The sequence below is a fragment of the Hippocampus bargibanti genome, linkage group LG07 (genome assembly GCF_051943395.1).
Source record: "Hippocampus bargibanti isolate YZ-2025 linkage group LG07, ASM5194339v1, whole genome shotgun sequence".
In the NCBI taxonomy this organism is placed as follows: Eukaryota; Metazoa; Chordata; class Actinopteri; order Syngnathiformes; family Syngnathidae; genus Hippocampus; species Hippocampus bargibanti.
The window spans coordinates 1,043,759-1,060,256 of NC_142740.1; the positions used below are offsets into that span (position 1 = coordinate 1,043,759).

At 37.7% G+C, this 16,498-nt stretch overlaps 1 protein-coding gene across 1 annotated transcript in view; it reads left to right on the plus strand.

The window, feature by feature from the left end:
• Positions 1-15,960, plus strand: part of LOC148895047 (heparan sulfate 2-O-sulfotransferase 1-like) — a 28,787-nt gene extending 12,827 nt beyond the window's left edge. Inside the window, exons 9-10 of the transcript XR_016115532.1 lie at positions 3,240-3,347; positions 15,822-15,960. The gene's annotated coding sequence lies outside the window, so the exon portion shown is untranslated. The remainder of the gene's footprint in view (positions 1-3,239; positions 3,348-15,821) is intronic.
• Positions 15,961-16,498: the final 538 nt, after the last annotated feature.

Consider the following 16,498-nt stretch of genomic DNA (forward strand, 5'->3'; position numbering starts at 1 on the left):
TTTATATATTTTTTTTTGCATTTGACTAAAAATATCAGCCTGCATGTTTTGGCTATTTTAAATGCTATAAAACCTTTTTCTGATGTCAGTTAGGAAACAAAAAAATTGTGTCGGTTGTCCTTTAAAAGGTTTTTTTTTCTGTGAGCGCGAAGCAAAACACGCCATGTTTTTGTGTGTTGACACAGAGGATTGGCTAGGGAATTTCTGGTGTGGAGGGGGGGGGGGATCTGGATAAAAAACGCCCCAAAAAAGATGGAAAGAGGAAATCCAGAGTGGGGCTATCGTAACGAGTTCCACCTGTTTCCTTGAAGCCGGCTCCAGTTTCCCCCTGTCCAAACGCATGCAGATTAGCCATCAAAGACCCTCGCTGCCCACTTCGCCGCCACCACTCAATGGGCCCTTTGTTGCCCGTTGTCAGGAGGTCGGGGGTGTGGTGTGTGTGGGGGGGGGGGACACAAACAAGCCATTTGGAAGCGCATTTACAGTACAGGGAGGACTTGACTATCGAAGTGGCTAGCTATATTGCTAGCTATCTATTAGCTATCTACTAGCTGGCTAGCTAGCTTTCTATCTGTGTGTTTAATAGTGACATTCAGTGTATTAGCTAAGTAACTATCTAGCTGGCTGGCTATTAGCTATAGAGCTATCTAGGTGGCTAGCAATTTAGCTAGCTATCAAGAGCTATATACTAGCTGGCTAGCTAGGTTTCTTTCTATTTACTTCTGGGTTGAGTGAACGCTGGCGCGTGTGACCGCCGCTGCTCACCCACAGAAAACTTATCCTGTGACTTTAAAGTGACCTTGAAAGGGGCTTATAAATCTATCTATTTGAGTTACTTCTGGGTTGAGTGATACACGTGCTTTCTTGGGAACCAATGAAGTTCATAAACTGAGGTATTACTGTATTATGTTGACATGTTTCAAAATTCATGTTAACAAATGTCAATGCTACTATATTAGCAATGTATGATTTGTAAAAATGTAATTCTCAAAAAAAACATGCTCATCAGGATGCTAGCGCTGGCTAAATTTCAAGCATAGCCACGCCTCCTTTCAGATTTTTTTATGTGTTCTATGGCAACGGAGCCAATCCTTGGAGATAATTGGAAAAATAAACCCCGTCAATACCAAATACATGATAATCATAAGCAGATTTTATGATGTTTATTTTTTTCGGTGGCAAGCTGATCTTTGATTTGGCTGCTTGCTTTATCGGCCGGAGGGATTTGTACGCTTTATCAATTTTCGGGATCGCGTTTGAAATTGAGGACGGACCTAATCTCGTGGCCATGCTTCTATTTTGAGCTCATGCTTTTATATTGATGCCATGATTATTGGGACCCTTTTTTTCCAAGCGTATTTTACACAGACACGGCATATAGCTAGCTATATTTTACCTTTTAAGACTCGCGCTGAATATTCAGGAAGTCTTGTTTTCGAGTTGGTGACAATGCCTGACGTGACGTCACGGAGGGAACGCCCCTGACCGAGAAAGCGGCACACAATTTTGGGTACTTTGTTTCGTCTGAAGACATTGTGTTGATGGCGAAATTAGAAGGAAAAAAACATAAATAACGCGATGGTGAATTTTTGTGTGTTGCACCAAGACAACTATTTGATACTAGTTGACACAAATTCATAGCAGACAAATCAGCCCATTTCCAAGGGAGCTTGGTCGCCATCTTGTGCATTTTCTGGGCGCTACATTGGAGTCTAGACGCCTCAAAATGAGACGGAAGGACTTCTTTAATCGATGGCAAACATTTATGCTTTCCTCTTCACAACTATTTGAATCATATTTAACCTTCTGAACCTTCTGAAACTCTGCATCTCCAAGGTCATTTTGAAGTAGTTTTGGGACACTAATTCATTTTTTCGTGTTTTGGATTGGATTGGATTGGATATGCCTTTATAAGTCTCACAGTGGAGAAATTTACATTTCACAGCAGCAAAGTGATGAAAGGAATGAAAGCATTTGCATTGGACTAAAACTATCAGCCTGCGTGTTTTGGCTATTTTAGATGCTACAAAACGTTTTTCTGATGTCAGTTAGGAAACAAAAAAAATGGTGTTGGTTGTCCTTTGAAATATTTATTTTCAAAAACATTTATTTTAAAAAGTCAAATATTTTCAAAATATGACATTTTTATTTTAAAAAGAAACCACTCTCAAAATATTCAATTTTTGTTTAAAATAATCTGTCTTTCAAAAAAATATTGACAAAAAAAACGTTAAAGTTGTTTGAAAAAATACTTTTTTAAAACCCCTCAAAAAAAAAACTAAAAAGACTGGATATTTGTACTGTAAATATGAGTTGATGCAAGACAGATACATACAGCCAAACCTGGGTTTTCAAACGTCTCGGTTCTCATCCCATTCGGTTTTCAACCAAAAATGTCATTTTTTTATGCCCCGGAATACAACCGAAATTTGGTTCTCAACCAAACTGAGTGCATCTGAATGCATCACTCGACTACCCTCCGCTTCCTTATATGTCACTTCCTTATATGTCACATCTTCCTCATTGTGACCGCTGCATTAATATTGTTGTTGTTTTATTTTTGCGAAAATGCTGACATATTTGGTTCAAGAATTTGGATTGAAAAGTTAGTGTGCCCTGTGTTTGCCCAAAGACAGCTGGGATAGGTGGCAACACACCCCGTGGCAGAAAGAAAATTGGTGAAAATTAAAGTTTGTTTGTATAGAATTTTACACATGACCTGCTCTTTTATCTGGTTTATGCGATGAAATAGTTAAAAATTTGTTTTCTAGACTTTGAACGGATTAAGATTTTTTACATTGATTTTAAAGGAAAGTGCTGTTTCGGTTTTTGAACAAATCGGTTTTCGAACCGGTTTCTGAAACGGATTATGGTCGAAAACCGAGGTATGACTGTATATCAATATGCCTTTCTTGATACTTGTGCTATGTACAGTTTTTTTAATGAAACGGTTTTGCACATTTATAGTATACAGTTGACATTTTTATTTTACGATGCTTAGAATATCTTGTTTTTCTATCCTTTCACCCCCTCCAGCCCACCCCCTTTCAAATTGCTGCTGTGGACTGCAAATTTCCCCATTGTGGGACCAATAAAGCTTTTCTGATTCTGATTTTATTTTCAATGGAAATTCTTGTATTTTTTTTTTTTTTTGGGGGGGGGGGGGGGGGTTGTCAAAACCTATCAAACCAATATGAAATGTTATTTTTCTCCAAATAATGAGAATTTTTCCTCCTCAGATGATCCTTCGTACATGGGAAGAAAATGCTTGCCACCATGACCTCTTCATCGGATGGCCAGAAAAAGCAAAAAAAAAAAGGAGGAGGAAGAAAATATGCGTCGGCAAGGTAACGTCCGGCAAAACACGGCTTTGGATTGTTTAATTCAGTAACGGCGAGGGAAACACTAGCCGCGCACCTCAAAGGCCAAGGCGTGTTTGCAATGCATTAGCGGCGCAAAGTGTGCAATGTAGCGAGCGGGCGAGGTGGGGCGAGGCGGGGCGTCCCACCTGGCCCGGCCCGTCCGCCGCGGATGACTTGCAGATGTGCCTGCCTAAAGTCATAAGCAGGCGAGGCGAGAACGCTTTTGTTAGCGCTCCGTCCGTTGTTTTGCTTTCGGCTCGGCTAATCTGTGGCTGAAACGGACACTTTGGAATGTCTGTTTTTTTGTTTTTTTTTTTGGTTCTCTCCGGACTAGCGTCGCACGGCATCGGAAAGGATCTGAAAGAAATTGTTTGGGACGAGAATCAAGTCACGGTTCTTTCAAAGTAAAAGTTGTAGTTTGAAAATAAGCAATATATATATATACATACTGTATAACATAGTTTGAAGAAAATCAAGACTTTCGGGTGCGCACATGCGCATTATACACAGGAAAATACAGTGTATATAGGTAGGTAGGTAGGTAGGTCAATAGATAGGTAGCTTGCTAGGTAGGTAGGTAGATTGCTAAGTAGGTAGGTGGATTGCTAGGTAGCTAAGTTAATTGCTAGATAGGTAGGTAGCTAGATAGATTGCTGGATAGGTAGGTGGCTCGATAGATTGTTGGATAGATAGCTTGCGAGATGGACAGATTGCTAGCTTGCGAGATGGACAGATTGCTAGCTTGCTAGATAGATTACTAGATTGATAGATAGATAGGTTGGTTGATTGATTGATTGATTGATAGATCGATCAATAGCTACATCGATCCATAGCTAGATCGATCCGTAGATAGATTGATTTATAGATTGCTAGCTAGATAGATAATGCCGCTAGCTAGAAAGATAGATAGGTAGGATACATTTGATTTTTGGAGTACTTTAACTAAAATCTATATTTTTTTGCGTGGGAAAATGTATCAAATGCAATTTTTCATATATGTACTGAGATATTTCATTCACAGTATTCACATATAAATTCACATATAAATTATTATATGATATAAATTATTATATTTTTTTTTGTCAATGTTCTCGTTAACTCTCGTCGACTGTTTTTTTTTTTTTTTGTTTCGGTGGTAACGCCCGCTGGACTTTGCGGCGTTCCCAGGATTCTCAGACAGATTTTGTCCGTCTAGCAGAAGCGCAGGGACGTCCAAATTGGCCTGTTGTCATCGAGGCCCGCTCTCATCTTCTGTGATCCCCCATTTTCGTCCGTCAGCGGGCCGTGATCAAAACCGCGCGCTCGTCCCTCACTTCCTGTCAGCCAGGAAGCGGACAACAAAGGTCGGCCTCTGTCGCCGCCAAACACCCCCCGCGTCCCCCCACGTCCACCCCCGCGTCCCCCGTTGCGTTTTGATCACATTAGCCCCCATCTCGCGTTTCTGTATTAATGAAAGAAACTCTTGTTTTGGTGGTTGTCAGGCTTTTCTCTTGTCTAGCTAACAACAAGAAGACACACGCAGAACTCAAAAGATGAGTAAGGTTTAATATTTCCCACGCTACACAAACGCATCACCCCCAAACTGTTAGCGATAGCGATGGTGACGCCTCCAACGCAAACCCAAGACCCAGAAAAGGACTTTGGTGTCTTTCCGGGACTAAGAAAGGCCAATCGGACTACGCCGCTTGGCTGGAGTTCTATCTATTTCATATCTATTAGCTAGCTACCTAGCTGGCTATCTATTTGCTAGCTAATGAAGGAAATAAGTACATGTATTTAGCCATATTAAATCTTGCTCAAGATGAACATCCATTTGCTATCTATTAGCACATGTAGCTGGCTATTTATTAGCTATATGGCTGTCTAGTTAGTTGGCTAACTGTCTAGCTGGATATCTATTTGCTATCTATTGGTTATCTGTCTGTCTAGCTAGCTATGTAGCTGGCTTTTTATTAGCTATATGGCTATCTAGCTACTTCGCTAGCTTTCTAGCTGGCTATCTATTAGCTATCTATTAGCTCTCACGGTAAGATCAGAGCATTGTCATCAAATGGTGAGTCTAGTTTTTGCTTTTTTGAATGTTGCTGTGCCGATTATCATTTTGTTGTTTGGGAGCCTTTTACTGAGCGAGTTGCTTGTTTTGTAGCCACAAAGGGACATTAAGTCTTCTTGTGCGGGTCCCAAGCCCGGATAAATACAGAGGCTTGTGTCAGGAAGGGCATCCGACGTCAAAGCTTGGCCAAAACAAACATGCGGATCAAACCTCTAAAGATGGAGGAGACCGATTTGCTGTGGCGACCCCAAGAAGGGAAAAGAAGAAGCTATCTATTAGCTATCGGTTAGCTATCTATCTAGCTAGCTAATAGGCGTCTGTTAGTGTTGACTGCAAAGTCACTGGAATCTTTGAGGTTTTCGATCCGCCCGTAGTCTTGACGGGGGCTCCTCAGTAGACCCCCCCACCCCCCACCCAAACACACACACACACACACACACACACACACACACACACACACACACACACACACACACACACACACACACACACATGTACACACACGTATACACACTTAGGGCGCGGCGCCTCCCTGCTCGCCCATTGTGGAGCTTTGTAATTGGCTGTGTGTTCATGACAAAAGAGGCTCATGGAGAGCCTGTGATGAGAAAGTGCCTCAATCCAGCGCTTTTGTTTTCTGGATGGCCTTAATTAGAATGGCTGTAAAGAGCCCCCGCAGCCAAACAGAGAGCCTATTACGCTTTTGCTCGCCTCCTTTGTTGTACTCACGTACTCTTCTTTTTTTTCTTCTTATTCGCACTTTTTTTTCTTTAATTCAGGAATTAAAAAGAAAATCTTGGAGTGAGTATTGAGATGGCGCCCCCTATAACGACCTCATAGAAGGCCTCCCGAGAAGATACGGACCGGAAAAAACGCATCCGCCGGGTTGATGTCGAAGAAAATGCGCACGTTGGGTCCACCGACGACTCAAAAGTGCTTTTGGATTTTTCCGAAAATGAATAATCTATGAATAAAATCAATGATGATGAGGGGGGGGGGGGGGTGGATTGATCCAAATGTCGATACCGTCAATACAGTCGATACCAAGTATGCATGTCAAAGCAATGTGACATGCATGACATGTGAAACTGTGCGTTTGATACCAAAGTAGTCAACAGCACAAGTAGAGGAATTATGGGAAGTAAATTAATACATAAATACATACATAAATACATATATAAATACACAAATAATTAAATATTAAATACATATTAAATAAATATCAAATACATATTACATAAATGCATAAATGGGTGAATAAATAGATAAATAAATAAATAAACTGATACATAAATAAATCACCGTATGAATACATAAATAAATAAATAACTATAAATAAATAGTTATAAATAAATAAATACTTAATAAATATAAATAAATGGTTTAAATGGATAAAAAGTTAAATAAATAGATAGAAACAGATAAATAAAAAAAATAAACAATTAAATGGATAAATAAACAAATAAATACAAAATGGATAGATGGATAAATAAATGGATAAATATTTAAATAGATAAATAGACAAACCGATAAATAAATAACCGGATAAATAAATATATACATAAATTAATTAATTAAATAAACAGTAAAATGCATAAAAAGATAAATAAATAGATAAACAACTAAACAAACACATAAATGCATAAAAAGATTAAGTAAATATTAAAATAAATATTAAATAAATGAATAAATAAATGGATAAATAGTTACATAAATAAATAGATAAACTGATACATAAATACATTAACACATAAATAAATAACCGGATACATAAATAAATAAACAGTTAAATGCATAAAAAAATAAAGAAACAGATAAAGACATAAATAAATAAATACATAAATACATAAATAATCAGTTAGATAAATAAATAAACAAATAAATAATATAATAAATAAATAAATACTCGGTTAAATTGATAAATAAATAAACAACTAAATAAATAAATGGCGCCAAAAAAATGTCTTTATCGTACATGAAAAGTAACTACGTCAGGTCATAAAACGACACCGCTTAGCTTGGCGAGTCATGCGGGAAGCTAGCAGAACCAATCAGCCAATCAGATGTCGTCGTCGTCAAAGTAAAGGTAGCCAGAACGTTCTTAATGAGGTTCTGTGGAAAAAAAACAGCGCCGACTAATCACTTGACACCAATGGCCCCGAAGAGTAATAATCTACCTGCCGACGTTTTACACGCAAGTCAATCAGCCGCCAACATGGCGGCGGCGGGGCGGCGCCGTATGAGGGTGATGGGGGTAATCAGGCGCAGGGATGTGCGTGTCAGGGGAGAGATGGTGGTGGGGGTGGGGGGTTCTCGGTAGGAAGTTCCAGCAAACAAAGCGCACCCACTTTTCCCCCCCAACTCCATTTGTCTTGTTAATGCCCCCCCCCCCCTGATTACCTGATTGCGCTGGATGACTGTGGAGAAATATGATTGCGTCAAATTATACACGGCAAACTTTTGATTGGGGATCTGGTGAGCGAGCCGCCATCCACGCCAATGACGGCCTTTGTCAAATTTGCTTCCAAATCAGCAAAGTGTCACATCCTGTAATTGTAATCACCACTTTTTTTTTTTTTTTTTTTTTTTACACCGCCCCACACCGACATTTTTTTCATGTACTCCCTTCAGCTGGACAAAACTCGATAAGACCTCACGGGGACTTTTTTGTTCAATTTGTTTTACTCGCTAAATAGCGCGCAGTTGTACAGAAACGACTTTGCTAGCTTGATCAGGCTCATTTTTCAAAAAAAAAAATAATAATAATAATCTTAAAGGACAACCGACGTCACTTTTTTGTTTCCTAACTGACATCAGGAAAACGTTTTATGGCATCTAAAATACCCAAAACACGCAATATCATATTTTTAGTCAAATGTAAAACGCCAAGAAAAATGACTTAAAGTGTCCAAAACCTGCAAAAAAATGAGCTGCGAATTGGGCATTTTTAGAAAGTCCCGCCCCCAGTTGGTGACGTCACGCCAAGACATCTTGCATTGCTGGAGAATCAAAACAATGGCTTCACATTCGTAGAATATGCTTTCTTGTTACACATCCAGTTATGAATATGATTCAAATAGTTCTGAAGAGGAAAGCATACATGTTTGCCATCGATTAAACAATTTATTCCGTGCCATTTTGAGGCAACATTGGGGGGAAATGTATCACCAAAAAAGAGGCAGAAAATGGCGACATCCTGTGGCCACCTCCGTTTCCACAGGCTGATAAATTCCTTACATGGAGCTTGGTCGCCCTCTCCTGGCTCTTTTTGGTGCAACATGATGTTTTCAGACCAAACAAGTACAGCAAAATATATTGATGTGATGGAAGGACAGCTACAATCGGTCCTTTTTTTTCCGTCAGGGGCGTTCCTTCAGTGACGTCACGTACGGACTCGTCACCAAGTCATAAAACTAGACTTCCGGAATATTCAGCGTGAGTCTTAAAACGTAAACTATCGCTATATGCTGTGGAATCTTTGTAAAATACGCTCAGTAGAAGTCATTTGAAGCCATTTTACAAATTATGGACACAACTTGTCCGGAGACGTCGGTTGTCCTTTAATGTTGTTGTTTTTTTTTTTTTTTTTTTTTTTTTTTTTTGATTGGATTGGATTGGATTTGCCTTTTATTAGTCTCGCAGTGGAGAAATTGACATTTCACAGCAGCAAAGTTATGAGAGGAAAGAAAGAAGTAGAAAAACAAAATACAGAAGCTGCTGGAAAGGCAGCCACTCTTGCGGTGCCATCTTGAAAAAAACTAAATAACAAATAATACAATACAATACAATATCAATATTTAGTGAACTTAATGTTTGTTTGAGACCAGATCAAAGATTTAGCTAAAGCTATTGTACTCTGTTGTTGTAAAATAAATAAATATAACTATATAAATGTATAAATATTTAAATATATATAAATATGTAATATATATATATATATATATATATATACAGTAAAGTCTGGTTATATCGATATCGGTTATATCGATAGTACTGCTTATTACGATACTATTTCTATGAACGCAAGGAGAAAATGTACATACCGCAGGATCGGATATATCGATAGTCCGGTTATATCGATATTTTTTCCCACTCCCGAGAATATCGATATAACGACACTTTACTGTATATATAGAAAGAAAGAGAATACATAAATGCACAAATAAATACAAATACACAAATAAATACAAGTAAATACATAAATAAATGCATAAAAAAATACATAAAAACTACATAAAAACTACATGAATAAACACATAAATAAATAAACAAAGGCGCTATATTTTCCATTTTGCACCCTACTTGGGCAGATTTTTTCCAAAAAATTCCAGATCTGTTTTTGGTCATTCGCACAAAATATTTGCCGCCTTGGTTGAAATGAGACATTCAAGGTGAATCAGCCTTGATGTCATCTTTTTTTTTTTTTTTCGAGAGGTTCAACGGTTGCAGCAAGGCAAAAATAAATAAAGAAAAAGAAAAAGGGGGGAAAAAGCCAATCCATACTCCGCCGCAGTCCTCATTAACTAACTATTGATTAGTGGCCTTGCACTTCTTTCCATTTGGTACATTGGCGTACAGTGAGGCTGCCGTCGCTCTTATCTTCTCAAACGCCCGCTTGCATTCAAAGCGCCATTAAATGGCGGCCATGGATTACATATTTCTGCCGACGGCCAATTCGCCAACGACACTATAGTGTCATTTTAGTTAAATTTTTTTATTGAAAACGTTCATTGAACTCCTGCGCGCCAATCAAAATGCGATGCCTTCTCATTTGCCATCGTCAAAAAAAAACCATATATAATCAATAAAATGGCGATATTGAATTTCCATCAAGTTTGATGAAAGCGTCTGATACTGTGCGAAATGTATACCCGTCACATATCGCGATAACAATATTTTTTTAAACTAACCGTTCAACTTCATGAGCTAAGCTGCCACATCAAACATGGCCGCTCCCAATCTTATCTTTTCTTCCCACCTAACTGTCAATCACAAATCGAACACAGCTGCTCTTTGGTTTGTGTGTGTGTGCGTGTGCGCGCGTATGTGTGTAAAAAAACTGTCAGTGGAAGACTGCAACTAGTTTGATGTTTTTTTGGGCATATTTCGTTCTCACTAATACAGTAAAGTCTCGTTATATCGATATCGGATATATCGATAGTCCCGGTTATATCGATACTATTTCTATGCACGCACGGAGAAAATTACATGCAAACAGGGTCGGATATATCGATAGTCCCGGTTATATCGATATTTTTTCGGACTCCCTTGAATATCGATATAACGAGACTTTACTGTAATAATTATTCACTTATTATTATTTATTATTATTATTATTTATTTATAATACATGAAATGTGTTATTATTATTATTATTATTATTATTATTATTATTATTATTATTATTATTATTACTATTATTATTATAAATGCAATGTATTTTTATGATTATTATTATAAATGAAATGTATTTTTATTATAAATGAAATGTAGTATGTTTATTATGATTATTTTTATTATGATTATTATTATTATTATTAGCATTATTATAATCATCATCATCATCGTTATTATTATTATATTATTATAAATGAAATATATTATTATTATTATTAATAATATTATTATCATTATCATAAAAAAAAACTAAACACAAAAAAAAAATGGGAATGGCGCTTACGTCATATTTTCAATTCCCGGAATAAATTTGTGAATGGCATGAGTTAAAATTAAACAAAATGGGTCGGGGCGATGCTTGGGGCTGCATTATCTTTTAGATTCCTATATTCAAAGAATTACTACATAAAGACCAGCGTTCATAGCATGAATACCTGGACTTTGGGTTGTTTATTAATATGCGACTTAAAGGGGCCTCCCCTTCAACGTGGAAGAAACCAAAAGAACTTTGGTGGGGGGGGGATGGGGAGGGGAGTTTGAAAGACCAACACAGATGTCCAAATAATATGTCAAGCATTCATTTGGACAAGATTAGCTTTCCCACACACGTTCTTCATAAATTGATTTTTTTTTTCTTCTCAGCCTTGAAAGACAAATTAAATTGAAATACTACCACACAAAGAATATCACCCCCCGCCCCTCACCACCGCACTCCGTTTCCCACCACCACTACTTCCTCCATTTTCTTTTTGTGGTCAATTCCCCCATCTAAAGTGATCCCAAGTGTTCCAAGTTATATTAAGATGTGTGGCGATGATAAAGAGTTAAAAGCAACGGTCGCCATGGCGACGCCACGCTGATTGCATTGCAATCCGGCGGCAATCAAGTTTCGACGATAAGGAAGCCTGACATTTTTCTTTCTCCTTCTCTCTCTTTTTTTTGGTATCTTATTCCTGCGTCCAACCTGCCCGCAGTTTCAATGATGTATTTATATGCAGCCCAGCGTGACAGCCGACAGCTTCGTTCTTGCCGTTATGCTAAGCGCAGCATACATGCTAACCGATTAGCATGAAGTTTCCGCATGCTAACCAAAGCGTAACTTTGATCGCGGCTATCGTGCCCCGTGTTGATCTTTAGCGTGAGCGTTGTAAATTGCGCGTTTCTGCACGCTAACTGCTAAAATGCTAACAACGAGCGCCGTGCCTGTTAATAATAATACATTTCATTTATAAGCGCCTTTCAAAACTGTCAAGGTCACTTTACGATAACAGGATACAGTTTTTCTGTGGGTCATCAGCGGTAGCCACGTGCGCCAGCATTCACTCAACCCCACAGTAACTCAAATAGATAGAAAGCTACATAGATAGCTAATGGATAGCAAACAAATAGTAGATAGCCAGATAGCCAACAGCTAGACAACTTACAGCCAGCCAGACAGCCAAAAGCTAGCCAGCTTGCTAATGGCTAGCTAATAAATATATAATAGATAACCAGATAGCCAACAGCTAGCCAGCTAACAGCCAGCCAGCTAGACAGCTAATAGCTAGCCAGCTAGCTAATGGATAGCTACTAAATAGCTAATAGATAGCCATATAGCTAACAGCCAGTCAGCTAGACAGCTAGCTAGTGGATACCGAATAAATAGCGAATAGATAGCCAGATAGCCGACAGCTAGACAGCTTCCAGTCAGTCAGCCAGCCAGCCAGCTAGACAGCCAATAGCTAGCCAGCTAGCTAATGGATAGCTAATACATAGGTAATAAATAGCTAATAGATAGCCAACTAACAGCCAGTCAGCTAGGCAACTAATCGCTAGCTAGCCAGCTAATGGATAGCTAATGTATAGCTAATAAATAGCGAATAGCTGTCCGGTTGTGTATATTTTTTTTGGATCTTCAAAATAAACGACATAGTTGGAGTTTGGCTCAAACTTTTGAGCAGCTTGTGGTGAATAAATATTAAAAAACTGAATCATTTAGTAAAGTGAACTCAAAGACAAATGAAATATGCAGTCAATTACCGCAACGCTTGTAAGAAGCTAATAAAGCTAACGTCCTGACAAGACATCGCAAAAGCCTTAATGGATGCCAACTCATTTGCCTTGACTGATGGATTTCCCGCGCCGCTCACGCTAGAGGGGTGGAGTGGGGGGGGGGGGGGGGTCCGGTATAATTATGAAATTCATCACCAGGCTTCGGAACTCGTTAAGGTTTCATTAAGGGGGGTGCGTCGTTAGCGGCTGTTTGTGTGTTTGTACGCAGACGCGTAACGGGGAGTCGCCAATAATGAGCGGAATTAATTATCAGACGATTAAAGCGCTTGAAGGGAAGGGGGCGGGGCATAAGAGGGGGCTTTGGAATGTACCATGAGTCTGTCCGCCTTATCTATACGTAGCGTATCGACAAAATGGCGGAAAAATGGCGCCATTGGGCCCACGTGGGTTTTCTCCGGGTACGGGTATGTATATATACAGTAAAGTCTCGTTATATCGATATCGGTTATATCGATAGTACTGCTTATTACGATACTATTTCTATGAACGCAAGGAGACATACCGCAGGATCGGATATATCGATAGTCCGGTTATATCGATATTTTTTCTGACTCCCGAGAATATCGATATAACGAGACTTTACTGTATGTAACTATATATATATATATTCTATCTGTGTATTTAATAGTGACATTCAGTGTATTAGCTAACTATCTAGCTACCTATTAGCTATATAACTATCTAGGTGGATAGCTATTTAGCTAGCTATTTGTTGGTTATCTATTAACAATCTACTAGCTGGTTAGCTAGCTTTCTATCTATTTACTTCAAACTTACTTAAATTTTTACATATTTCAATATTTTTTTTTTTTTTTTTTTAATTTTTAATTTTTAATTTTATAATAATCGACTCTTACACTATGAGTGGTTAATCTGGTTAATTCTGGACTGGTTTTCGGGACAGAGACAAGTTGATGCATCTCTTTTTTTTAACTTTATTGAAAAAAGAAAAAGTTCAAAGGTCGATAACCCCCCCCCCCCAGTAGGAAAAGTTGTCCCTGGGACTTTTGGGAATTTGCCAATTGGGTTTTCCATGACAAAAAAACATGTTGATGATGAGATGCCCGCGGCCTCATCGGAAAGACATCAGATGTATAAAGACAATCTTTTACTCCCACTTTAATTGTTTTATTCTTCCTGAAACTCTGAGGAGACGCCGTCGCCACCGCCGCCGCCATCACGCCCGAGCTGATTTCCCCTTTGGCAAAGCGGGCGACGCCAGCCCACTTTGCTCCTCCGTCTTGACAATCTCATCAACCCAAAACAAAAAAAACCAAAGATGGTGCAGAATATCTTTTGCAGTGTGCCGTGATTAATTGATTTCAAATGATTAAAACAGAGGGAAATTACCAGAGGAGTCCGAAAAGAGAAAAAGGGGGTTCGGGGGGGGGGGGGGAAAAAAAAAGCTTTGTTTGTTCCCAGCTTCTTTTAATGAGCTTCTCATAACACAGAGCAGAGAGAAATTACTCTGAGTGTTCATCATTTTTTTATTTTATCAATAATTACGACACGTCGCTGCGAGTCAGGGAGATCAGGAGGGAGACCTTGATCATATGTATTTATTTGTTTGTTTATTTTTGTATTTAATATTATTTATTTATCTATTTATTTATGTACAGTAAAGTCTCGTTATATCGATATCGGTTATATCGACAGTACCGCTTATTACGATACTATTTCTATGAACGCAAGGAGAAAATTACATGCGCAGGGTCGGATATATCGATAGTCCCGGTTATATCGATATTTTTTCGAACTCCCGAGAATATCCATATAACGAGACTTTACTGTATCTATCTATATAGACCATTGTTTATTTACAGTATTCTGTTTATTTATTTTTTATTTAATTTGTATTTGTGTATTTATCTATTCATTTATGTGTTGGTTTATTTAGTTTTATTTTATTTCTATCTATGTATTTATTTGTTTTTATTTATTTTTTGATTGAATTTGTATTTATTTATATTATTTATATATGTATTTATTTCTGTATATATTTATATGTTTATTTATTTGCTTTATTTATTTTTTATTGAATTTGTATTTATTTATGTAGTTATCTATGTATGTTTTTATTTATTGGTTTATTTCTTTTTATTGAATTTATATTTATTTATTTATTTGTTTTTATTGGATTTGTATTTATTTATTTGGTTTATTTATTGGTTTATTGATTTTTTAATTGAATTTTTATTTAATTTTTCATTTATGTATTTATTTTGTTATTTTTTTATTTTTTTTATTTAATTTGTATTTAATTATCTTTTTTGTTTATTGATTTATTTTCTTTTTTTATTTGTGTATTTATTTAATTATCTTTTTTGGTTTTTGCTTTATTTTGTTTCTTTTTTTAAGTTGTATTCATTTATGTATTTATTTATTCACGTGTTTATTTATATGTTTATATGGAATTTAATTATACATATTGGAATTTTATATATAGGTTTTTATGGAATTTTTATTTATGTATTTATGTATCTATTTATTTGGTTTACATCTGTATTTATTGGTTTGTTTGTTTTTTTCTTGAATTTGTATTTATTGATGTATGTATTTATTCATCTATTTTTAATCTTTTTTTTTTTTGGTTTATTTCTTTTTTTTTTTTTTTATTTATTCATTTGCGTATTTATCGATCTTGTTTTTTCTTTTGACGTCACCTGACCCAGCCTTCTTCCCTCTCAAGCAGCACCCAAACCAGTCCATGCAGACGGCAAGCGCTTTGGATGAAAAACAACAACATTCGCACTTTTCTGACTGCCTTGAATTCAGAAACCAGAGCATTGATCGGGGCAATGACGGTCGGATACATCTCACTCCGTTGATGTTAGCATCGAAAATGAACGAGAGAGGAGGAGACTGAAATAGTTATTTGCTCCGAACACCACTCGAATGTGAAGCTAAACCATCGTCATGAATTCTTTCTTTTTTCTCTCTTTTTCCTCCCTTGGCAGGACAAGCGTCTTCATTACCAAACGTCGCGGTTTCCCTTTTCACTTGAAGGGGGAGAGGGGGTGAGATCAACCCTGTGGGGAGCATCCAAACATGTGAGGTCGGAGCCTCCGCCGTACTGTTTGCGGATGCCTTTTAATCTGTTTCATCGTGCGGCTTCTTGAGGGAGAGAAACAAGCCGCCATGGGACACAAAGCAAAGAAAGAAAGAAAGAAAGAAGGTGATCAATTTTCTGATTTTTGGAATGCCTTCACATGCGCCAGTTTCATACTCCGTTTCTGGATTAAGCCGTCTGTACACCCCCACCCCTTAAAGGACAACCGACGTCTCCGGACAAGTTGTGTCTATAATTTGTAAAATGGCTTCAAATGACTTCTACTGAGCGTATTTTACAAAGATTCCACCGCTTATAGCTATATTTTACCTTTTGAGACTCGCGCTGAATATTCCGTAAGTCTTGTTTTTGAGTTGGTGACGAGTCCTCACGTTACGTCACTGAAGGAACGCCCCTGACCGAAAAAAGAATACATTGTGGCGGTCCTTCCATCACGTCAATGCATTTTGCTGTGCTTGTTTGGTCTGAAAACGTCGTGTTGCACCAAAATGAGGCAGAAGAGGGCAACAAAGCTCCATGTAAGGAATTTATTAGCCTGTGGAAACGGGCTGATTAATTCCTCAC